This window comes from Nycticebus coucang, chromosome 15, assembly GCF_027406575.1.
Source record: "Nycticebus coucang isolate mNycCou1 chromosome 15, mNycCou1.pri, whole genome shotgun sequence".
In the NCBI taxonomy this organism is placed as follows: domain Eukaryota; kingdom Metazoa; phylum Chordata; class Mammalia; order Primates; family Lorisidae; genus Nycticebus; species Nycticebus coucang.
In genome coordinates, this window is record NC_069794.1 from 93787291 (window position 1) to 93813254 (window position 25964).

General features: G+C 42.5%; 1 protein-coding gene across 1 annotated transcript in view; it reads right to left on the bottom strand.

Moving 5' to 3' along the window:
- Positions 1-25964, bottom strand: part of CAB39L (calcium binding protein 39 like) — a 124220-nt gene that overhangs the window by 88084 nt on the left and 10172 nt on the right. The window lies entirely within an intron of this gene.

The window sequence follows — 25964 nt, forward strand, 5'->3', positions numbered from 1 at the left end:
TGGCCGGGGCTGGGTTTGAACCCGCCACCCTCGGCATATGGGGCCAGCGCCCTACTCACTGAGCCACAGGCGCCGCCCAGCTCCTATTTTTAAAGAGACGTTAAACAGAACTATTCTATGTCACGAAGGGCATGAAGTGCCCAGCACAGTGTTTCCCAACATTTTTTATCTCACAGCACACTTGAACTATAGTTAAACTTCCACAGCACACTTAAATCACGTTCATCAAAAAAAAGAGTGAAAAGAAATATATACTTACGTTTCCCAAAAATAATTTAATTAATGATCTTAAAAATTTTTCTGGCTCAGTGCCTATGGCTGAAGTGGCTAAGGCACCAGCCACATACACCTGAGCTGGCAGGTTTGAATCCAGCCCCGGGCCGCCAAACAACAATGACGGCTGCAACCAAAAAAAAAAAATAGCCGGGTGTCATGGCGGGCGCCTGTAGTCCCAGCTAATTGGGATGCTGAGGCAAGAGAATCACTTAAGCCCAAGAGTTGGAGGTTGCTGTGAGCTATGAGGGCAACATGGTGAGACTGTCTCAAAAAAAAAAAAGTGGTCTCTCCTTTCACTGGAATATTATTCAGCCTTCCAAAAGAAGGAATCCTGACACGTGCTATGACTTGGATCAACCCTGAAGACATCATGCTAACTAAAACAGTCACAAAAAGACAAATACAGTGTAATGCCACTGCTACGAGGTCTCTAGAGCAAATTCATAGCATCGGGGAATAGAACAGTGGGTGCCAGAGGCTGGAGTGGGGCAGGGATGGACAGTTATTGTTTAATGGGGGAGGAATTTCCGTTTAGAAAGATGAAGTTCTGGAGGTGGAATATGGTTTGGATTGCGCAACAACGTAGATGGACTTAATGCCACAGAAATGCACACTTAAAAATTGGTAAATTTTGGCTCAACGTCTGTGGCTCAAGCAGCTAAGGCGCCAGCCACATACACCTGGGCTGGCGAGTTGGAACCCAGCCCAGGTCCGCCAAACAACAATGACGGCTGCAACCAAAAAATAGCCGGGCGTTGTGGTGGGCGCCTGTAGTCCCAGCTACTTGGGAAGCAGAGGCAGGAGAATTGCTTGAGTCCAGGAGCTGGAGGTTGCTGTGAGCTGTGATGCCACGACACTCTACCAAGGGCAATAAAATGAGACTCTGTCTCTATTTAAAAAAAAAAAAAATGTGGGCTCTGATATGTGTGTGTTCACAATCTGCACACTCCACACCATGGCATCACGTGTAGCTGGGGAAGCCCATACACTTCTGAGTCTCCATTCTCCTCCACGTTGGGGAGAGTTACAAGCACACAGAAAGGGCTCTGACATGGACGTCACATGGGACACCAAGCATTGTGAGGCAGGTCTTGGTCTGATTTGTTCTCTGCTTCATCCTTGGCACCTAGGAAAATGCTTGGCATACAGTAGGCACTCAGCAAATACTTGTTAATAAATCTCCAACTGATCGTTTAAAATTATAAATCACTTTCCATTTTCCACACTATTCTTTGTTTCTATTCAAAAGGACAGAGAGAAGAGGTGCCATCTCTAGGCGATCTAGGTGGTAAGCACAGGAGTGCAGAAGACAGAACTGGAGTTGGGGGGGCTTTGAACTTTTTGTTTCCTTTTTTCCTAGCCCTACAAAGGCAATGCTTTCTCTCAGGAGAGTTCACCTTAGACTTATTCTGCCGTGTCCAACTTTAGGACTAACTTCTCCCATAATGGAAAGACATTTATGTTGAACCATATGCTGAGATTTGAGGCTGACAACTTTAAGTAAGGAAGTTGTATGCACACTTAGGTATGTGTGATGAAGAATTATTTTAATATTCTTCACTACTGTAAGATTTTAATAATATTCCCACAGCATTATCAAGTAGAAAAGAAGGCCCCAGTGAACTGACAAGTATCCTAGTACAGGAATTAAGTAACTTGCTATAGTTCTCCGTGTGAATTACTGAGGGGGGCTCTGACAGATCAGGCAGAAGGCATGCACATTAGCGATACTACGCACTACTCCGTTTATCCTCCCTTTGTTGACTTTCTCTTCTTAAGTTTCCCAAATCAGGGTGGCGCCTGTGGCTCAGTGAGTAGGGTGCCGGCCCCATATACCAAGGGTGGGGGGTTCAAACCCAGCCCCTGCCAAACTGCAACAACAACAGCAAAAAAAAATAGCCGGGCGTTGTGGCGGGCGCCTGTAGTCCCAGCTACTTGGGAGGCTGAGGCAAAAGAATCGCCTAAGCCCAAGACCTGGAGGTTGCTTGAGCAGTGACACCATAGCATTCTATCAAGGGTGATAAAGTAAGACTCTATCTCTACAAAAAAATAAAAATAAAAAAGTTTCCCAAACCAATTCCTCTACTTGACTTTTGGCATTTTGCAATTTTATTTATACATTTACAAATCGGTCAGATATAGCTTATTGCTTTCCAATATCCGTCCTCCATTTCTTCCTAAGTAACAAAAATGCTGTTTATTTCAGCACTTTGCTGAACAGTATAAAAACTCTTATTTTCCAGGCTCTTCTGTAGCTAGAGCTGCTGGTGTGATTAAGTTCAGAACAATGAAATGCAAATAGAGGCTTCTGGGACGATAAACTACACATATTTTTCTTTCTTCCTCAAAATAAAACTAAAAACCCTACATATGGCATTTAAAACAAAAACAAAAAGACTGTGAAAGGTGCAGAGAAGGCAAATGGGCTCGAGGCCTCAAGGAACAACACGGCAATGAGTTTCCGGGATTTCTTCTCGCCTCCCATATCCCACACTGGATCCCGGTGAAACTGGTAACCACAACACCATGTTCAAACCAAAAAGAGCCCCTTCAAAAGGTTGCTCTCTCTAGCAAAAAGACCATGAAAGGAATTTTAGACAATAACTCCAGATACACACCACAGAAAAAAGTGAGGTTCCATCTCACTGCTGCCAGCAAAGACCGGAGTAGAAAATACAGATTTCCATCCCCTCCTGGCTGTAAGGAAAGCCTAACCCTTTGCCCTGCATCAGGAATAAGCCCAAGCATGAACCAATACTCACCTACCCTACCTGAGTCAGTGGATGCCACAGAGGAGCCTGGACTCCACCCCATGCGGCAGTCCCCTTCCGCTCCCTAAGCAGGGCCCTCAAGGACTTGTCTGGTGAGGACCTTCACCCCGCTCAGCAGTACCAGGCACCCCCTCCATACGATGTCACGGTGGAAGGTGGAAGGCAGCGCTCCTCTGCCTCCCACCCAGGGGATATCAGTGGAAGCCTAGGGAGGAGCCTGAACCTCCCCCTGCAACCCAGTAGTCATCTGAGGATAAGCAGAGAACGACTCCCCGTCCCATCGGGGATAAGGAGGCAGTGCTGCTGCTGACCCCAGCAGCAGAGAGAAGCTTCCTAGAACACAGATAGAAATAACATCCAGAGCCTGATAATAGAACACAAGTTGTTCAAGTTTTAGTCAAAATCACTCATTAAATTATGAAGAGATTTACCATTTGTCTTGATATACTGGGGAGTGTGACCACTCATTATACCAAGAACCGGTGAGATCTCAGGTTGAATGATGAAAGATCACCAACAGACATCGACGCTGGCATGACACAGATTAATGCACTGTAAAAGAATTTTCTTCTACTCTCCAAATTCTGTGGCCCTTCATGTCAACATTCCACTGACATTTTGCACCTACACTGAAAATGCCTTTACTGTTTTTCAAGATAACACATGAAATTATAAACGCAGTGACAAAGAGTTAAGCGTCTCCTAGAAGTATGGGCCCAAGGAATATCTGGCTCTTAAAAATAGATCTCTCCCCTACTTTGTTATTTCCTAAATGTATCATTGGACTAGAAACAACCAGAATGAATTCTTTATACTTCTCAAATTTATTCTCTAATATCACTTAGTGTACAATTCTTAGACTAAGACCAAGAATATTCAACAATGAGGATAAAGACTTTTAAAAGTAAACTTTAAGTATTAAAAAACATACTTGAAAAAATAAATCTAAAGTAATTTATGAGTGAAATGATACTAAGTTATATTTATGAATAGTAGAAAATGTTATTCTAATTTTCTCAGCATACGGTTTTTTTTTCCAAGTTACATGTAAAAACTAGGAAAAAATAAAATCCAGGGTGGCACCTGTGGCTCAGTGGGTAGGGCACCAGCCCCATATACCGAGGGTGGCGGGTTCAAACCCAAGCCTGGCCAAACTGCAACAAAAAAATAGCTGGGCATTGTGGCGGGCGCCTGTAGTCCCAGGTACTCGGGAGGCCGAGGCAAGAGAATCGCCTAAGCCCAGGAGTTGGAGATTGCTGTGAGCTGTGACGCCAAGGCACTCTACTAAGGGCGATAAAGTGAGACTCTGTCTCTACAAATAAATAAATAAATAAATAAAATCCACAAATCTAAGTGCAAAGAAGTGGTGGAACTCAGGTGAGGACAAAAAGAGGAAGAAAGAGATGTGCTAATCGTAAAGTTCTATCCCATAGACCAGTGGTCAATTATTATCATCAGGATCCCCCAGAGGATGGGCAAAACAGATTACTGGGTCCTGCCCCCAGAGTTTCTGATGAAATAGATCCAGGGCAGGTGAAAATTTCATGTCTAACAAGTCCCCAGGTGATGATGCTGCTGCCCAGGGACCACACTTTGAGAACCACTGCTATAAGGAAATGATGTCCGTAAGCTGTTTGCTTTCAGTGACTGGGAGTGCAGGGCAGAGAAAACAGGTTTGTAAGCTGGCCCTCAGGATAAGTTATTAGGCTACGTTTCTTTCTCCATTGGACCCTATTAGAACAAGTTGAGACACCAGCAATAAAAGACTCATGTAAGAAAAAAAAGAGAGAGAGAGACAGAGAGATGATTACACCAATCACAAAATATAATAATAAAGGTTAGCTGTTGGAAGTCTATTTTAGTGAAGCAAACAGCTGCTTGGTACTTCAGAACACGCATTCTTCGTCTTAATTCAGAATTAAGAGAGAGAAATGGAAGTCAGAACCCTAAGTTATTATAAGTTATTTAGTTCCTGAGAACCAGGAAATGAGAACAAATTAAGTAACACAGAAAAAAAAAAACCTTATGAATGCATTTTTATTCAAAATTTTATTAAACAACTCTGTGCTGACTACGATCCTGCATATTGAGAGCACAGATGAGTCATCTCACAGTCAAAAGGTGAAATAGAACAAAAAGTGATTATAGGGGCGGTGCCTACTACGGCTCAAGGAGTAGGGCACCGGTCCCATATGCCGGAGGTAGCAGGTTCAAACCCAGCCCCGGCCAAAAACTACAAAAAAAAAAAAAAAAAGTGATTATAGACCTAGAAAAGTTAAGGAATTTAACATAATAATAAAACAGAAAATCTGTTCAGCAAAATTTCAGATTATAACCCAATGACATTCTTACTCCTTAGTGACAGAGGGGGAAGAAAGGAGACTTCACTCTGATAATAATAGAAAATATTAAAAAAATATAATAAATATTTTTGAGTCCACACTGAAAAAAATGATTGAATAATAAATAAATGGGGGGTGGTGCCTGTGGCTCAAAGGGATAGGGCACCAGTCCCATATGCTGGAGGTGGTGGGTTCAAACCCAGCCTCGGCCAAAAACCACAAAAAAAAAAAAAAAAAAAGATTAATTCACCAAATAAATAAATGGGAAAGAAGGTCCGAGTCTCCTATACAGAAGAATTCCAAGTAATTAGCAAGTGGAGCATAACTCTCCACTCCTGAAGTGTCAGATACACAGAACGACTTCCTTCCACAAAGTACCCAGTGGAGAGAGGGGTGAGGGAAACGCCACGGTGGAGAGACCTTCTACCACCATACCCTCGTGGTCAGGGTCAGCATCAACACCGACAATTCACAGTGACAGTAAATGATGAAAACGGAACTTTACTTCTGGGATCTTCCTCTTAGCAATGCACACTCTCAGTCTAATAATGATAAAAACATCATAAAAGTCCAAACTGAGGAACATCTTTACAAAATACCAGATCAGCACTTCTGAAAACTGTCAAGATCATCAAAAAGAGGAAAGCCTGAGGAACTGTCACGGCTAGAGGAGTGTGAGGCGACGTGATACTACAGGTAACGTGCTACCCGGAACAGATGAAGTTCATGAGGTAAAACGAACTAATGACAATATATCAATATTAGCTCATTAACATGTTACCATGTCACAGTTATAAACTGGTTGAAGGATATATAGGAACTCTCTGTACTCCCGTTGCAATTTTTCTGTAAATCTAAAACTATTTTTAAAAATAAAGTTTACAACTGGACCAGGTGCAGTGGCTCACACCTGTAATTCCAGGACTTAGGAGGCTGAAGCAGGTGGAATGCCTGAGCTCATAGGTTCAAGACTAGCCTGAGGCAGAGCAAGATCCCCTGTCTCTAAAAAATAGCCAGGCATTGTGGTGGGTGCTTGTAGTCCCAGCTACTTGGGAGGCTGAGGCAAGAGGATCGCTTGAGCCCAAGAGTTAGGTCGCTGTGAGCTATACCACCACAGCACTCAACCCCAGGGTGACTGAGGGAAACTCTGTCCCAAAAAACAAACAAACAAACAAAAAAAAAACTTGAGAATTGATTGTTCTCAGAATACTATTTTAGTTTTTAAAAGTCACAAAACTCCATTGAGTACAGTGGTTCATGCCTATAATCCTAGCATTCTAGGAGGCCGTGACAAGACGATCCCTTGAGCTCAGGAGTTTGAGACCACCCTGAGCAAGAGAGAGGCCCCATCTCTACTAAAAATAGAAAACTTACTGGGGCACCGTGGCACGTGTTTGTAGTCCCAGGAGTCTCAGGCAAGACGAGCGCAGAAGTCTGAGGTTGCAATGGGCTACAGTGACATCATGGCACTCTACCTAGGACCTAGGGCAACAGAGTGAGACTCTACTTCAAAAAAAAAACCTTCACAAAATCCTAGTGGGGAAAATAAAGAGATATGTGAATACATCATTAGTTAGAAACAAATACAAGAAGTGTTCCTGACAGAATGACTCAATAAACTAAATATCTTTCTTATAAGAGGGTAAGACTATCAAATTATGTATTTTTAAGTTAATGGTAATGAATTCATTTCACCAGAATGATACCATTAGAACGCTAAAACGGAAAAACCCACAAGAACATATTAAGCAGAAAACTTGTCCCCCAAATTTTCAGTAGTACAATAAACTTAAAATGTAACAAAGAGAGCAATTCCAATTAAATAAACAACGAAACAACAGGATGTCAGCATAGAAAAGAAAGAAACTGAACTGATAGTTCACCAGATGTGCCAATGTACTACAGGAGGTTAAAAAATATATAAACACTGGCTCTGTGCCCATAGCACAGCGGTTACGACGCCGGCCACATACACTGAGGTTAGCAGGTTCGAACCCAGCATGGGCCTGCTAAGCAACAATGACAACTGCAACAAAAAATAGCTGGACGTTGTGGCGGGCACCTGGCACTCCATTCTGGGCAACAGAGCGAGACTTTGGCTCAAAAATAAATAAATAAATAAGTAAATAAATAAACATCCCAACACAACTAAAATAAAACAGAATATTGAGTCCTTAAGAAAAAAGACACATTGGGCGGCGCCTGTGGCTCAGTCAGTAGGGCACCGGCCCCATATACCAAGGGTGGTGGGTTCAAGCCCGGCCCCGGCCAAAACTGCAACCAAAAAATAGCCGGGCGTTGTGGCGGGCGCCTGTAGTCCCAGCTGCTCTAGAGGCTGAGGTAAGAGAATCGCTTAAGCCCAGGAGTTGGAGGTTGCTTTGAGCTGTGTGAGGCCACGGCCCTCTACCGAGGGCCATAAAGTGAGACTCTGTCTCTACAAAAAAAAAAAAAGACACATCAATTCAAATATGTGAAAAATAAAATTTTATACAATCAACAAAATAAAAACTATAGGAATAGGGTAGACTAAAAGAAGTCATTACAAAGTCTGCTACCCAAATTATCCACATACAAAAATACATACATACCAGGGTGCCAAAAAATGGATAACATATTTTAAGCGATTTGTTGGAAATAAAATCAATCATTCCCAAAAAGTGTATGAATTGCAGGTAAAATGGATGCATGTAGCGTGCCTTGGTATGCTTGATGACTGGTAAGGGGACCTTTTTGGGGGGGGTTAATACACTCACTCGTGATGGTCCGTCTCCACTTGATAGATGAGCAGACAGAGGCACGGAGAGGTGAAGACAGTTGCCCAAGGACCCCAGCTAGTGAGAAGCCACAGAGCCCATGCATTTAACTGTTTCATTTCACTGCCTCTTGCAAGTTTGGACCAAAGAGAAACATATGAGGATTCTTGCTAGGGACTCTGAAAAGGCAGCTCACGTGAGTAAGTGTCAGGACAGTCTAGGGTGGAGCACGGGCAGTCTGCTGAGGGTAAGGCCAGTGAGTACTGGGACTCAGAGCTCCCCACATTTCTGCTCTCACCACCTTTGGTTGTAGAGCTGCCAGGGATGGGAGAGGGGCATGTTGAGGACTTGACAACAGGCCACTGGCTACAAGAGTGCTGTGCCATTGCTTTATGCCTTCAGTGAACACTTCTGGTGTTCCCCGCATCTGCCCCATGCATTAAGTGGACCTCACTGCCTAATGAAAGCAGAACTATAGCTGTTAATGATTGGGGGCGTGGGGCATAGAGAAGCGACCACCTTTGGTCCTGGAAGGCTACCTAGAGAAGGTGAAATTGAGGCCAGCACTTGAGGTGGGCATTTAAAGGCAGGACAAGCAGTCTGAGGTCCTTGGTTTGCTGGGGGAGATTTACTAAAACTGGACTAGGGGAGCATTTGCTGGGGGATTGGGGAGGAGACAGAGAGGGGCAAAGGGTATCACCACCCAAACCTGAAGGAGCTGGCATCTCCTGGGGAGGGGGCACCTGTGCACCTCCCTCATCTGTGTCAGGTCACAGCCTGGTATCGGCCAAAGAAAACTGACAATCAGTGGCAAGTGGAGAGGACAGATGCCCAAGATTTGCGCTTTCATGTAACCAACCTCTGAGCAGAAGGTTCTCATAAGGTTGGCACGCAGAGGTCTGCGTGGAGGATGGGGGCTGCCCCTGCTATCTTCCTGTAAATACGAGGAGACAGCAGCAAGACTTAAACTAGAGAAGTCCGGGGAGCTTTAAGGAGCAGGACGGGCTGCTCTCTTGTCTTACCCCAGAGTGTGGCTGCAGGGAACCCGGGTTGCCTTTCCTGGCTCGGTGCTCACTGGGTGACCTTGGGCGAACCACTTGAGCTCTTTGGGCCTCAGTTTCCCTCTCTGTACATGGAGCAGCACCACGATAGCATGACCCTGAGGGTCAGAAGAGGCCACCAGCCACGCGGGAAGCGCCTCAGGAATGCTCCCTCCCCTGGAGTGTCCTGTGTGCCCCTGCCGAGCCTCAGAGCAGCCCTAGGAGGCAGCACAGGGCTCCACAGCAGTCAGGTGCAAAAGTTATGGGATCACCTAGGTATCTTGCTGGAATTCTTTCCATTAAATGAAAGCCACATGCACAAATTCCTTCCAGTAAGCCCATCCTCACTTTGAGATGCTTACTGAAATGGCTGCAGAATTAGTTTCTTAGAAGACATATTGTTTGATTGAAGGGATCTGTCAGTCACACTAACAGTCTTCAAAGACCCTTACCTGACTGGAAAGTACTCTGAGGCAGAAACTTAGATCTCTCAAGTATTAATTTACAGCCACAGCCTCACCTTTGTCCTTAGAATATGTTTTCCTGGCAATGCCTTGGGTCTGATCTTTGCTCATGAAGGAAAACAGTACATTCCACCCCCAAAATATGCTTCATTGACATCTTTTTTTTTTTTTGAGACAGAGTCTCATTTTGTAGCCCTCAGTAGAGTGCTGTAGCGTCACAGCTCACGGCAACCTCAAATTCTTGGGTTCAAGTCATTCTCTTGCCTCAGCCTCCCGAATAGCTGGGACTACAGGTGCCCGCCACAACACCTGGCCATTTTTTTGTTGCAGTTGTCATTGTTGTCTAGCAGGCCTGGGCAGGGTTCCAACGCACCAGTCTCGGTGTATGTGGCTGGCCCCCTAACTGTCGAGCTGTGGGCGCTGAGCCACTGACATATTTTTTTGATGCTGGGGAGCTCTCAGTCTGCCCTGTTTGCTCAAACGCAGGATAGAGAATTATAAAGACAAACGGTCCTTCTAACATAACCCCTCCAATACCCCCCAACTTTCCTGCCTAAAAACAGGATGTCACAATAGAAATTCTTTCTTACAACCTTTAACGGTTTTGAGATGGTGCCAGGAATCCAAGCAGAGTTCATTCCATTAATTTTCCCATAAATTTATCTTCCCACATTGTCCTGCCTTTAGGAGCCTTACACTGCTTTCCTTTGTCCTGTCACTTTTCTAAAATGCATTGCTCTTTACTGACTATTTTATGTAAGTGGGGACTCTAAGCCACCGCCTTGAGTTACTTTTCTCTTTGGTGACACGCACTGCACGCATTAATAAACTTGATTGTTTCCCTTTTGTTCATCTGGGGTTTTTTGCACAAGTGTGTTCTAACTATGAACTGATGAGAGTTGAGAAAAATTATTTCTGCCCTCCACTCAAAAGAAGCCATTCTTTTTTTTTTTTTTTTGAGACAGAGCCTCAAGCTTTCACTCTGGGTAGAGTGCTGTGGCATCACAGCTCACAGCAACCTCCAACTCCTGGGCTCAAACGATTCTCTTGCCTCCGCCTCCCAAGTAGCTGGGACTACAGGCGCCCACCACAATGCCCGGATATTTTTTGTTGTTATTGCAGCCATCATTGTTGTTTGGTGGGCCCAGGCTGGATTCGAACCCACCAGCTCAGGTGTATGTGGCTGGTACCTTAGCTGCTTGAGCCACAGATGCCGAGCCAAAAGAAGATGTTCTTAACTTTAGTTATTAGTTACTGTCTGGAGAAGCTGTAAATGGTCAAAACCATCAAGTCCCAGGCCCTTTGTGGTTATGAGTCGTTTCTTTTTTTTTTGCAGTTTTTTTTTGACCTGGGCTGGGTTTGAACCTGCCACCTTTGGTATATGGGGTCAGCACCCTACTCCTTTGAGCTACAGGTGCCACCGTTGAGTCGTTTCTTTAGCATTCTTGATCCTCTCACAGTTTACTACAAGCAGCAAGAATACGTCAGGCAGCCTCTTCAACCCTCTGGTTAGAAATCTCCTTACTACAGGAACAGTGCTGCTCTATAAAGTTTGTGTTACTACATTAGGATGCCCTTTCCTCCAGATTCTAAACATTCTCCCTCACTTTCCTTCAAGCCTTCTCTGTCAACCTCATCAAAGGACATAATGAGTCAACAGTCTCTTCAAGATACTTCTAGGCTTGCCTGGCACAGTGGCTCAGGCCTGTAATCACAATACTTTGGGAGACCAAGCTGGGAGGACGACTTGAGCCTAGGAATTTTTGAGCAACCTGGACAACATAGTGAGACCCCCTCTCTACAAAAAGTTTAAAAAAACATTAGCTAGGCATGGTGACATGCACCTATGGTCCCAGATGCTTGGGAGGCTTGAGCCCAGGAAAGCTGCTTTAGCCCAGGAACTGGAGGTTAAGTGAGGCATGACTGTACCACTGCACTCCAGCTTTGATGACAGAGTAAGATCCTGTCTCCCTCAAAGTCCATCCGCCTTTCACCCACTACCAAGTTTTCTTTCTTTCTTTCTTTTTTTTTTTGTAGAGACAGAGTCTCACTGTACCACCCTCAGTAGAGTGCCATGACATCACAAGACTCACAGCAACCTCCAGCTCTTGGGCTTTCGCGATTCTCCTGCCTCAGCCTCCCGAGCAGCTGGGACTACAGGCGCCCGCCACAACGCCCGGCTATTTTTTGGTTGCAGTTCACCCGGGGCTGGGTTTGAACCCGCCATCCTCGGCATATGGGGCCAGCGTCCTACTCACTGAGCCACAGGTGCCACCCACCCACTAACAAGTTTTAAAACCACATCTACTTTAAAAATATTTGTTGTGACATTACCTGTGTTAGTCTGTTTGAGCAACTATAACAGAGAAACATAGACTGAGTGGCTTTAAAATAAGAAAAAATTATTTTTCACAGTTCTGGAGGCCAAGAAACCAAAGATCAATGCGCCGGCAGACCGGGTGGTGAGGGCTCCTCGCGTTCTCGTCCATACTGGCTGCTTTCTTGCTGTGTCCTCTTTCAAGACTCTTATGAGGACGCTACCTGCACTCATGAGGGCTCCATCCTCGGGATTTAATTATCTTGCAAAGTCCCCCTCCAAACACTATCGCTTTTTCCCCCAGACACAGGGTCTTGCCTGCTTTGTTGCCCAAGCTGGTCTCAAACCCCATGCCCCAAGCAATCCTCCTGCCTCAGCCTCTCAGAGTATTGGGATTACAGGCATGAGCCATCACATGCAGCTCCAAAGACCATTCAGCACATGAATTCTGGAGGAACACAGTCACTTTACTGCATCACTCAAATTCTGGTGCCAATATCAACATCAGTGATCTATCGCATAAGAAGTATTCAAAACTCATCAACTTACACATAAGTTTAAGGTTTATTATCTTACATAGTGTCTGAGTGTCCGGAACTTAGGAGTAGTTAGCTAAGTGGTTCTGGCTTGGATGTCGGCCTCAAGCAGGGCTGCAATCATCTGAAAGTTTGGGGCTGGAAGAGATGCTTCCAGGAGGTCACGTGGCGTCTGTGTGGCAGCTTCAGTTCTGGGCCACATGGGCCACTCCATGGGGATGCTCATGACATGGCTAACTGCTCCCAGAGCAAGTGATCAGGAAAGTGTGATGAAAATGGGTCCTGCGATGTCTTTACTGCCTTTTATAACCTAATCTTAAAATTGGCATTATGCTCTTTTCTACTGGTCACAAAGACCACTCCTGCTACGGTATGGTGAAAGCACAAGAGTACAACTGCCAGGATGTAGGCGGGGCCGTCTCTGAACACTCCAAATAAGGAAGAAAAGAAATGGGTGGGAAAATGAAGATTTTCCTCACATACTTCCCTTCGGGGAGAAACAACTCTTTCAGGAAGGTCTCCAGTAAACTTTTATATCTCTTTGGCCTGATCAGGATGAAACGAATACTCCTGAGTGCAAAGGAACCTAGAAAAAGGACTCACTGGCAGGAAAATAGATTAGATATGACTTTTGCAAGGGCAGTCAATAGTCTGCCACAAAATTACAAAGTATAGCAAAGATACACAAATCGATGGTTACAGTGACATGTTTTGAATTTAAATTCCTAAATCCTGGAAATTAAATGGTTTAGCTCAAAGATATTCGAAGTTTCTAAGTTGATGCAAATTTTTTTCTTTTTTTTTTGAGACAGAGGCTCCCTCTGTTGTCCTAGGTAGAATGCCCTAGCGCACTAGCTCACACTCAAATGATCCTCTTGTCTCAGCCTCCCAAGTAGCTGGGTCTACAGGTGCCACCACAATGCCCAGCTAGTTTTTCTATTTTTAGTAGGGACAGGGTCTCCCTCTTGCTCAGGCTGGTCTCAAACGCCTGAGCTCAAGCAACCTACCTGCCTCAGCCTCCCAGAATGCTGGGATTACAGGCAAGAGCCACCTCACTTGCCCAAGGTGATGCAATTTAAACAAAATATGCAAAAGCAGGCTTGGCACTCATAGCTCAGTGAGTAGGGCGCTGGCCACATACACCCAGCCTGGCAGGTTGGAGCCCAACAGGGGCCTGCTAAACAACAATGACAACTGCAACCAAAAAAGAAAAAAACAGCCGGGCATTGTGGTGGGCGCCTGCAGTCCCAGCTACTTGGGAGGCTGAGGCAAGAAAATTTCTTGAGCCCAAGGGTTTGAGGTTGCTGTGAGCTGTGACACCACAGCACTCTACTGAGGGCAACATAGTGAGACTCTGTCTCAAAAAAAAAAAAAATGCAAAAGCAATATTCATCACTATTACATAGCATTTTCTTTTCTTTTTTTTTTTTTTGCAGTTTTTGGGTGGGGCTGGGTTTGAACCTGCCACCCGCATATGGGGCCAGCGCTGTACTCCGTTGACCCACAGGTGCCGCCCAGCATTTTCTAATATTTAGACTGCCATGTATTTATTCTTTACAATAGCCTTGAAAGGAACATAAAGCAAGGATTAGAGTAGCTCTACTTTACAGATAAGAACCATGAACCAAATATTGTTATAATAGTCCCAATTTACAAAAAAGAAACATTATAGAAGTCTCTGATAAGGAAACTGAACTTCAGAGAGGATAAACAGCTTAACTCATATGCCACAATTTATATTTGAAATAACATTTAGTTAGTTATGATCTCAAAATTACTATAATTTTATGTATTTAAAAATATCTCCTCACTAGAAGAGATTTTGCAAAGATCTGTGTACCATAAAATAACTTTTCTGAATAAATGGGTTTATGAATAATTTTAATTCATTTTTTGTCAACTCCCACAATCAAGAGACATCAAGAATTTTGGCATAAATGTTACTTTAGAAGATATTTTTAGTAACCATTTCTCTGATTACAAAAGGAAATTCCTTTCCTCCCACAAATAAAAATAAGCCCTTTATTTAGACTTCTATTTATTTTCATGCTACTCATTAGATTTCATGTTCATATCTGATTCTGAACATCATTAACTGTATACTCTTATAAAATGACATCCTCGCAATTCTTCAAACTGTATATCCAAAATATTATATCCCAGATACCTGTATTGAGTTTTTTTTTTTTTTTTTTTTGCAGTTTTTGGCCGGGGCCAGGTTTAAACCCGCAACCTTGGGTATATGGGGCCGGCGAGCCACAGGCCGCCTCTTGTACTGAGTTTTTTTCTGGGGCTCAAATCAAGATGAACATACTTTCTTCTATTCTTTAAAAATTTTTGTCTTTCTTGGTTAGTGAACTAGATGTAAATGGCATTGGTGGAGCATCCCTTATCCAAACTGCTTGGGATTAGAAATGTTTTGGATTTAGGCTGGGTGGAGTGACTCACATCTGTAATCCTAGCACTCTAGGCGACCAAAGCAGGCAGATTGCTTGAGGTCAGGAGTTGAGCAAGAGTGAGACCCCATCTCTATTAAAAATAAAAAAACTAGGGCGGCGCCTGTGGCTCAGTGAGTAGGGTGCCGGCCCCATATGCCAAGGGTGGCGGGTTCAAACCCAGCCCCGGCCAAACTGCAACAACAACAAAAAAAAAACTAGGGCAAGACATGATTGCAAGAGGGACTTTACCTACCAAATGCAATCAGTGTAACCTGGCTTATTGTACCCTCAATGAATCCCCAACAATAAAAAAAAAAAAAAAAAAAAGAAAGAAATTGTCAGAAAAGACGACTTTATTTCATTCAAATTTGCTTTTTAAACATTTACAAAAGAGAAGAAGGGAACCGTGACCACCGCTTCAAAAGCCAAATGCTGTCCTGACTTTTTGTTTGAAGAACAAAAGACCGCTTTTTGCTGGAAATATCAGAGCTGATTTTATGTTCAGGCACACGGAGGAGGTTAATGACAGGCTGCTGGCACAAACTACCAGTTTCTCACACCAGTCTTACTTTCTGATATTTCATAGTTTTCAAAACATATTTCAGAGTTTTTGGTAATCACACAAGTTTGCAATTTAGATGGATATTGGAAAAATTTGACAATTTCCCTCATGTTTTAAGCTAAAAGTCAAAAACACAACAGGGAATATGTTGCCCACCTGTGATGGAGCAAAATCTTCACTTGTGTCTTTAAGAGTTGGTCTCAAACAGATTCCTTAAGTCCTCAGTTGCTTTATCAATTATTTTAAATTAAATAACATTAAATTGAAATTACAAAAAATAAAAATAAAAATAAAAAAACTAGCCAGGTACTGTAGCAGGCGTTGTAGTCCTAGCTACTGGGGAGGGCTGAGGCAAGAGGATTGCTCAAGCCAAAGAGCTTGAGGTTGCTGTGAGCTATGACGCCACAGCACTCTACCTATGTGGACGGAATGAGACTCTGTCGATAAAAAAAGAAAAAGAAAATGTTTTGGATTTAGTATTTTGAAATATTTGCAGAAAACATACCAGAAAAACATTGCTAATTTGAAAATCCGAAATCAAAGCATTTCCTTGGGGTTTCATACAGACATTGAAAAACCTTTGGATTTTCAATGCTGTGGAGCATTTAAGATTTCACATTTTCAGACTGGGGAGGCTCAACCTGTATTTCTATAAAATAACAACATCTTTGGTTTAATTAAAAACGGGGAAAGATAGGCAGCGCCTGTGGCTCAGTGGGTAGGGTGCTGGCCCCATATACCGAGGGTGGCACTTTCGAACCCAGCCCTGGCCAAACTGCAACAAAAAAATAGCCAGGCGTTGTGGCAGGCACCTGTAGTCCCAGCTACTCAGGAGGCTGAGGCAGGAGAATCGCCTAAGCCCAGGAGTTGGAGGTTGCTGTGAGCTGTGATGCCACAGCACTCTACTGAGGGCAATAAAGTGAGACTCTGTCTGTAAAAATAAAATAAAATAAAATAAAAAATAAAAAGGGACAAAGAGAGCCTTGGACATTTCACTGGGAAAAATGAGTTTTCTTTTTTTTTTTTTTGGTTTTTGGCCGGGGCTCGTTTGAACCCGCCACCTCCGGCATATGGGAACGGCGCCCTACTCCTTGAGCCACAGGTGCCGCCCGGAAAAATGAGTTTTCACAGATTTTTCCTCCTCAGATTATTTGTTCTATTGATAAATATAACGATACTATCTTAAACTGTTCTTTGTAACTTTTTATAGATGTGAGCAAGTGATAATACCAAATAAGCCAAAAATTATGACTGTCAAATATAGTTTTCAAATAGACTCATATATTCAAATAATAATACTTTCAGCAATATTTATCGATATTTATGTTATGAAATACATGCCAATGCCACAAATATATAGTTTATACAATAGGAAAAGGTTTTGTAACTTTTTTCTTAAAATAGGAAATGCCAGCATTTGGATATATTAGCGTCCTTACACAGCCTCAAGGGTAATGTTTACGATCTAACGTTCAATCCTCTTTCTTCTTGTCTTGTGTGGCCTCTGTCCCACGTCCTCTCTGCCCTCTAACTTCCTATACTACAAGGCCTCCCTTCACCTGGAGTAGCCAAGGCTACGTGTGTCTTCCCACGTTTAATCCCAGGATTGAGGTCACCTGCATGTCCCACCAATCTCTAAGTCTTTTCCTTTTCCAGACCTCTTGACATAACCTTGACAACAAATCCAGCTCTTGAGTTCTAATCCCACATTCAAAGGTAATTAACATTTCCAAGGGTCTCTATATGCCAGGTGCCCAGCTAAGTGCTTTCTCCCAAGTTATTCATCCTCCTGAACACTGAAAGACACAATTGTGCTCTCCAGAGAATCTCCCGTGACTCTATTCTGCCTCAGTATTAAATCCCCATCGTAATGGTTTCATACAATTCCACTGAAGAAATGTACCATAATTTATAAATGGTTTAAGTTGTTTTTTTCTATTATAAATAATGGTACACATATCCTTTAAAAAGTCTTTCTGCACATTTCTAATAATTTTCTTAATATAAATTAAATGCTTGAATTGAGCCTGACAGATCATTCTTCTGCCCAGCCACTCACTCTCTTCCTCCCCTTTCTTTAATGTGGGGTGTTTCTCGCCCATTCTCACTGTACAACATCACTCTGCACCCTCCTTTGTTCTGGGGATCAGTTCCCAGATCAGTTTTCAATACTTCTTTTCACCTAAACTGCATTGTCTTGCTATCCCTGCCTTGGCTTCTGCCCTTCTCAACACCTAGAAAGCAACATGGTATAAATTCAGTAAAGGATTAATTACCACCAACTTAGTAAGATTTCTTGCAATTCCAATAGCCAAAGTTGAAAGCCAATTTCAAGTTAAGAATGTGATATTTAACTGCAGTTGTAAATTACTTAAGAGAGGGGAAAATAGAGAAAAAGATAAAGAAAAAATAGTTATTCATAATCACAACTACACTCAATAATGCCTTCTAATTTTCAATTTCAAAAGGATAATTCAAGCTTGATCAAGAATAAGTCCCCATCTCTCCAAAGTTAGGAAAGTTAGTTGGGCATGGCAGTGCTTGCCTGTAGTCCTACCCAGGAGCCTAAGACAGGAGAATTGCTTGAGCCCACAGGAGTTTAAGGTTACAATAAGCCACGGCACTCAACCCCAGGCAACAGGGCAAAAACATGCCAGCATAGTTCAGAAGTCTGAAATACATTTCTATTGCAAAAATAGACTACTGGTACATTAAGGCAAAAAGTTTAAAAAGTATTAACTCCTGGTCATTTAGAACATTTAATTCCTTTTTTTTTTTTGTAGAGACAGAGTCTCACTTTATGGCCCTCGGTAGAGTGCTGTGGCATCACACAGCTCACAGCAACCTCCAACTCCTGGGCTCAAGTGATTCTCTTGCCTCAGTCTCCCGAGTAGCTGAGACTACAGGCGCCCGCCACAACGTCCGGCTATTTTTTTGGTTGCAATTCAGCCGGGGCTGGGTTTGAACCTGCCACCCTGGGTATATGGGGCCGGCGCCTTACCGACTGAGCCACAGGCGCCGCCCAGAACATTTAATTCCTTTATTAAATTTTAATTGTTCTCAAAGAGATATTTCTTTTTATACCTGATTAAAAAGTTCTTTTTTTCTTCCTAATGTTCTAAGTGCCTTCTTAGATATAATTTCAAAGTGACTTTTTTAGAATTTAAGCCCTGAAGACAGTTTATTAAACCTGTCTTAAAAGAAAAAAGACATAATAGGCCATAAAAGATAAAACTCCCAAAACATTCCATCCCGCCTCTCTGTTTGTTATCACCTGCTTTCCATGGGTTTCTCTCCACAGCCTATAATACCAACTTAGTGAACTAAGAATAATAAAAATATTCTGTGGGAAAAACCCTTGATGACATCAACCTAGGGAAAGATTTTATGAAGAAGATTCCACTGGCAATTGGAGCAACAAACAAAAATAAATAAATGGGACCTAAGCTAAAAAGCTTCTGCACAGCTTAAGGACACAACAATTAAAGCAAATAGACAACCTTCAGAATGGGAAAAGATGTTTGCATGTTAAAAATCCAACAAGGGCTGATAACCAGAATCCATAGAGAACTCAAACTAATCAACAAAAAAAAAGCAATCTCATTTTTTCATAGGGCAAGACATATGAATAGAAACTTTTCTGCCTTTTTTTTTTTTTTTTTTTGAGACAGAGCCTCAAGCTGTCACTCTGGGTAGAGTGCAGTGACATCACAGCTCACAGCAACTTCCAACTCCTGGGCTCAACAGAACCTTTTCTGAAGAAGACAGATGAATGGCCTACAAAATGCTCATCGACCCTAATGATCAGAGAAATGCTAATCAAAACCACTGGAAGATATCAACTAAGAAAACATCAGCTCATATCCCTGTCTCAACAAACATAACCTTTTTAATGTGGCTTTATTATACCCATTTCTGTTTTTTTTTTTTTTTTTTTTTTGGCCGGGGCTGGGTTTGAACCCGCCACCTCCGGCATATGGGACCGGCGCCCTACTCACTGAGCCACAGGCGCCGCCCTATTATACCCATTTCTGTTTGAATTTTATTTATTTTATTAATTTATTTTTATTTTATTTATTTCATTTCATTGAGTCCCTACTAGCTGGGACTACAGGCATCCACCACAAGTCTGGCTAATTTTTTAATTTTTAGTAAAGGAGAGGTCTTGCTCTTGCTCAGGCTGGTCTTGAACTCCGGAGCTCAAGGGATCCTCTGCCTTGCCCTCCCAGAGTGCTGGGATCACAGGTGTGAGCTGCCACACCTGGCCAATTTTATTTTTGAATATGTAAATATACATGATTCTGAGGTCAAAACTATATTTAAGGAAATCTCTCAGTCCAGGTGCAGTGGCTCACGCCTATAATCCTAGCACTCCTCAGAGGCTGAGGCGGCTGGCTTGCCCGAGCTCAGGAGTTCAAGACCAGCCTGAGCAAGAGTGAGATGCGCTCCTCCACTAAAAATAGAAAAACTAGCCAGATGTAGCAACAGGCACCTGTAGTCCCAGCTACACAGGAGGCTGAGGCAGAAGGATTGCTTGAGCCCAAGAGTATGAGGTTGCTGTGAGCTGTGATTCCACAACACCCTACCCAGGGAAACAGAGTGAGACTGTGTCTCAACAAAAAAGAAAGAAAGAAATCTCTTCCATTGTTGGTACCTTTCCCCAGTTCCTTCCTTCTATTAATACTCCACCAACTATTCCCTCCCTTTTTCTTTTTTAACTTAATAACATACTCCGCAGATCATTCTATATTGATACATAAAGACTCTACATTCTCTTTTATGACCTCCTGGGAAAAAAGGAGACTTGAAAAAGTCACCATCTACCTGGAGATTGTTCCGCTGGTTGGATGCACTTAGGTTTATCCAACCAGTCCCCCACTACGGCTAATACAAGTAATGCTAGTGTGACTAACCTTGTATGATACAAAGCCAGTTTATTTCATTTCAGTAGTCTTCATGCATATGTAATTTGTGAGGGTTAATGCAGATATAACTGGGCTGGATTTGTCAAATTCCCTGCTGTGCAGTTTGTCCTTTTGTATCCCCACGGCAATGCAGCAAAGTGCCCCTTCCCCCGCAGTCTGCAGAGTATATTGCACCACCTTTGGATTTGGGTGAGAAATGACTTAGTGTAGCTTTAATTTATATGACTGAAGTTGGAACATCTTTTATATATCTATCATGTGCATTTCTTTCTCTGTGAATTGTTTTCATAACTTTGGGTTATGAAATTGTTTTTCCTTTGGGTTGATGGTCTTGTCTGCCCTGGTGTTTTGGAAGTTGTTTTCATTGAAGAGACCAGTTTTTTGTGATATAGTACATTCAGATACTTTTTCTCCACCTTATCATTTGTCTTTTGACTTTGCTCATGGCATTTTTCACAATGTATATAGCTTTTTATTTTTTTAATTTCTGATAAATATTAGGGTACAAATGATTAGGTTACAATGTTTGCATTTTTAGGTAAAGTCCCTGTTGTAGTTGTGTCCCACGCCCAGGTCCGCCATGTACCCGTTTCCTTCGCCCTCTTCCCCCAACTTGAATTCAATTGGGTTTTTCTCTTGTGTGGCTTTGTAATAGTTCCTCTAAGCTGCCTTCACATTGGTATTGAATACATTGGATACTTGGTTTTCCATTCTTGTGATACTTTACTAAACAGAATGGTCTCCAATTTTTTTCTTTTTTAACAGTGGGATTTACCATGGCTTTATTTATTTATTTTTTCTGAGAGTGAGTCATGGTCAAAAAATTCTTGGTCTTCACTTCATTAGACTTTAAACATGTTGTTCATGGCTGTTTTGCTTTCTATGTTGCTGTTCTGAATGTTGCTAACCTGTTGTTTCTGCCTGGAAGCCCAGAGGAATTTTTCTTCTTTATCTTAAAGGTGTAATAGTTTTGGCTCGGCGCCCATAGCAGAGTGGTTACGGCGCCAGCCACATACACCGAGGGTGGTGGGTTTGAACCCGGCCCTGGCCAACTAAACAACTGCAACAAAAATACAGTCCAGCGTTGCAGCAGGCGCCTATAGTCCCAGCTACTTGGGAGGCTGAGGCAAGAGAATCGTTTAAGCCCAGGAGTTGGAGGTTGCTATGAGCTCTGATGGCACAGTACTCTACCCAGGGCGACAGCTTAAGGTTCTGTCTCAAAAAAAAAAAAAAAAAAAAAAGTATAATAGTTTTACTAGGATATGACTTGCAGCTAACCCTTCTGGTCAATTTTCCCAGCACACATTGAGCCTTTCAATATGTAGATTTGAGTCCTCTGTTATTTCCAGAATGTTCTCATAGATTGAAGTTTAAATATTAACTCTGCTATTGCCTTTTGTTCTTAGGAACCCCGTTTACATACCTTTTATATTAATCACTTACTATTTCTTTTTGCATTTCTTCATTTTCACGATTCTTAGCTGTCATCAGACCTTTTCTCAGTGTACCTTATATGCAGTCAAATCTTTTCTCCCCTTAGGTAGCTTGGAATTTAGATTCATTTCTAAAAGATTTTTCTTTTTCATTTTGTTTCCTGGGTTCATTAGATTCACTTTTCACACCCTCCTCTTTTTGTCCATTTGATTTTTGGACTTGGGACTTGTTACTATACAAATGCTATTTAAGGCTATTTCATTCAGGGAGGGGAACCGTGCTGTAGTTTTCTTTAGCTCTGCAGCTGAATGTTTTGGGGAGACTTCTCATCAGTTAAAATGTTTGGACTCTTCTTTTGTTTTCTAGTTAAAGTAACTTTATATGGATGTTGTCTGCCATCTTCTGTTCAAAATGAAGTTTTTATTTTTCCTAAATCTTATGATAGTCGCATATAGACAGGAGTGATGGATTTAGATGACATATTGGATTTCTTACTTCAATAGTACCTAATAACGTTGCTTTTTAAAAATCAATAACTCCTTTTTGGTTGGAAGAAAGGATGATCTTGTGTTTCATCCAGATCCTTAATTTCTACACCCTATTCTTTCCTTTTATCATCAAGCCTCCAGGTAGATGGTGCCCTCCCAAGCCACCCTCTTTCTCCAGAAGCAATACTTTCCTCATGCTGCCTCCTCTGTCCTATTTTCTTTCAAGTCACATCTCTTTGTCTAGCAGGTCTCACACCTCTACCCAGTACTTCCCTATTCAGGCTGGGCTTTCTCTTTCTGGTAATTATCTTTTTTGTGTTGTGCTATCCCTGGAGCCTGCTTCCCTCTCTTCTTTTCAATACAGTCTCTACTTCACTTCCACATGGGTTCCAGTGTTCTGCTGGATTTCAGTGTTGATTTCCATACATTTCCATAATCTGACATTATGCTTTTTAGGCAAAGATGACAGTGGTCTAACGGCTTTCTTTATACCTATGTATGTTTTTCTTGGAGAATACATGGAGAAACGTGGACCAGACAGTTGCTTTTTTTTTTTTTTGTGACAGAGTCTCACTCAGTTGCCCTTGGTAAAGTGCTGTGCATAGTAACCTCAAACTTGAGGGCTCAAGAGATCCTCTTGCCTCAGCCTCCCAAGTGCTGGGACTACAGGTGCCTGCCACTATGCCCAGCTAGTTTTCCTACATTTAGTAGAGACAGGGTCTTGCTCTTGCTCAGGCTAGTCTAAAACTTCTGAGCTCCAGCGATCCTCCTGCCTTGGCCTCCCAGAGTGCTAGGATTACAGGTGTGAGACACCACATCCAGCCCCAGCAAAATTTGAAGTCATTCATCTAAAAAATAATTTTCTAGTTGTATTGCTTACGGTCAGAATTTTGACTTTTTGTTTTGAACTGAAGTGTTCTTTGTGGTCTAATATGTAAAAGATATTTCTTTTTTTTTTTTTTTTTTTGTAGAGACAGAGTCTCACTTTATGGCCCTCGGTAGAGTGCCGTGGCCTCACACAGCTCACAGCAACCTCCAACTCCTGGGCTTAAGCGATTCTCTTGCCTCAGCCTCCCGAGTAGCTGGGACTACAGTGTAAAAGATATTTCTAAATATTCCAAGAGAAGATACCCAGAAAAAAAAATGTAAAAAAGAAAAAAAAAAGGCTTCTCAGAGAAGCCCCAAGGACACACCTCCAAAGTCCTGGTGACTCAGCTCTAAGAATTTGTAGAAACTTAACTTCCTGAGACCTTGAAACTAACACTTGCTTCTGCTTCTGTAAATGCTACCTGCTCCAGCTCCATTCAAACTGACCAGTGAGAAGGGTATCTGTGGACAAGCAAGATAAAAGTGAGAAGACAGGGTGGCGCCTGTGGCTCAAAGGAGTAGGGTGCTGGCCCCATATATTGTAGGTGGTGGGTTCAAACCCCCTCCCAGCCAAAAAAAAAAAAATGGTGGGGGATGGGGGAGGGGAGACAGAGCTAGTTGGGGAGTATGGCCATTTCTGGACTTTAGTCTGCTGTGGCTCCGCCTGCTAAAATAAAGGCCTTCCTCCATATCTTGGTGCTTGGGTGATTTTCTCTGCTGGGCCCTCGTCTTCCTGCAACATTTCCATGTGTACTTTTCACAGTCTGATGAAAATCTGTATGATCTACCTTACTGATTATATGACTGATTTTTTTGTCCACTTATTTTCCCTGGAGTGTTAAAGTCCTACAAATAACTCATTTCTATTTCTCCTTACATTTCTCATAGTTTACTGTGAACTATAGACTTTAGCGTACACAATATCCTTCTTTACCTTAAAGCTTTTTGCTTTTCTTGATGGACTTGAACTCCTAGGCTTAATGGATACTCCAGCCTCAGCCTCCAAAATGGCTGAGATTTTAGGCCTGGGTCACTGTGCCCAGCTTCCTGGCTCATCCTAATGCTGTTTGGCCTAAACTGTGTTATCTGATACCATCATGATGAACCCTGCCTTTTGAATATTAGCATTTACCTGGTATATCTTTGTCCTTTGCTTTATTTTTACTAATAATAGTTTTTAATTATTCTTAGTTGATCTTTAATTTCCTTTTTATAGCTGTACCTTCTGTATACAGCAGTCTAAAAATCCTTTTTTTCCATTAAGTTGAGCCCATTTATGTATACACCTATAAAGAGAAAACCAATTCTTTTCTCTATATACACACACGCACTTCTTACATCAAGCACATGAACTTTCCCCTCACATCAAGCAATCTAACTCTCTGGACGTCAATGGGGTGTCCAACAACTCATTTATGAACTAACTAGAATTAGTGGACATCCCACAGTTAAGGGGTCAGTCTTATATGACTGGCCCCCACTTTAGACCTAAATTGTGACCTGTAGTTCCGACAACTAGCTACTATTCAGAGCTTCCCACAACCTCCCCCACCCCCTTGGGTTCATTAATTTGTTAGAACAGCTCAAAACAGTCAGGAAAAGTATTTTAGTTTGTTATAAAGGATACAACTCAGGAACAAATTAATAAAAGACGTGTTTGTGCCCTCTCTGGGCAGGCCACCCTCCTATCCTGAGACCTTGAACTCAGTAGCTCAGAAGCTCAACTCAGAAGCTCTGTAAAATCCACCATTTAGTGTTTTTATGGAGGTTCTATTATGTCAGTGGTTCTCAACCTTCCTAATGTTGAGACCCTTTAATTACAGATCCTCATGTTGTGGTGACCCCCAACCATAAAATTATTTTCGTTGCTACTTCATAGCTGTAATTTTGCTGTTATGAATCACAGTGTAAATATCTGATATGCAGGATGGTTTTAGGAGACCCCTGTGAAAGGGTCGTTCGACCCCCCAAAGGAGTTGCGACCCACAGGTTGAGAACGGCTGTAGACAAGAGTGATTAAATCATTGGCCACTGGTAGCTAAACTCAATCTCTAGACCCCGTCCCCTCCCTGGAGGTCTAAGGGTGGGACTGTCCTTTAATCTCATGGCTGCTTCTTCGGCAATCAGCCCCCATCTTCCAAATCACCTCATTAGCAGGATTATTATGAATAACAAAAAGAACCTTCTCACCCCTACCATTCAGGAAATCCTAGTAGCTTTAGGGGTTTTTTTTTGTTTGTGGCCAGGGCCAGGTTTGAACCCACCACCTCTGGTATATGGAGCCAGCACCCTACTTCTTGAGCCACAGGAACTACCTGCTTTAGTTGTTTTATGATTAGAACCAAGGGCAAAGACCAAATATTTGTAGAGTATGCAGCACTCTGGTCTGTCTTCTCTGCTGCTGGGGGGTGAGGTATTTCTAATAGTATTTACAAACTTTTTGTGTATTTTCTTGTTATGGTTCACTATATGCTACAGTATGATCTTTACATAACGCTCTTCATTCCTCCACCATTTTAAAAATACTATTACTTCCTGCTGTAAGCAATAACAACATTAGGTAGTAACTTTCTTTTCCCTCTCTTCTCTCTTGCCATTCTAGCTGATCTTTTCAAAGGACGGCACTTTGGCAGTGAAGCATGTGGAATTAAGAGAACCTGGAAGGCCTTGAAACTGTCTTAGAATCACCATCTCTCTGACCCTCCCTTGTTCTCCTCCTCAAGACAAACAAAGGGCTCTCTCTGCAGTTTC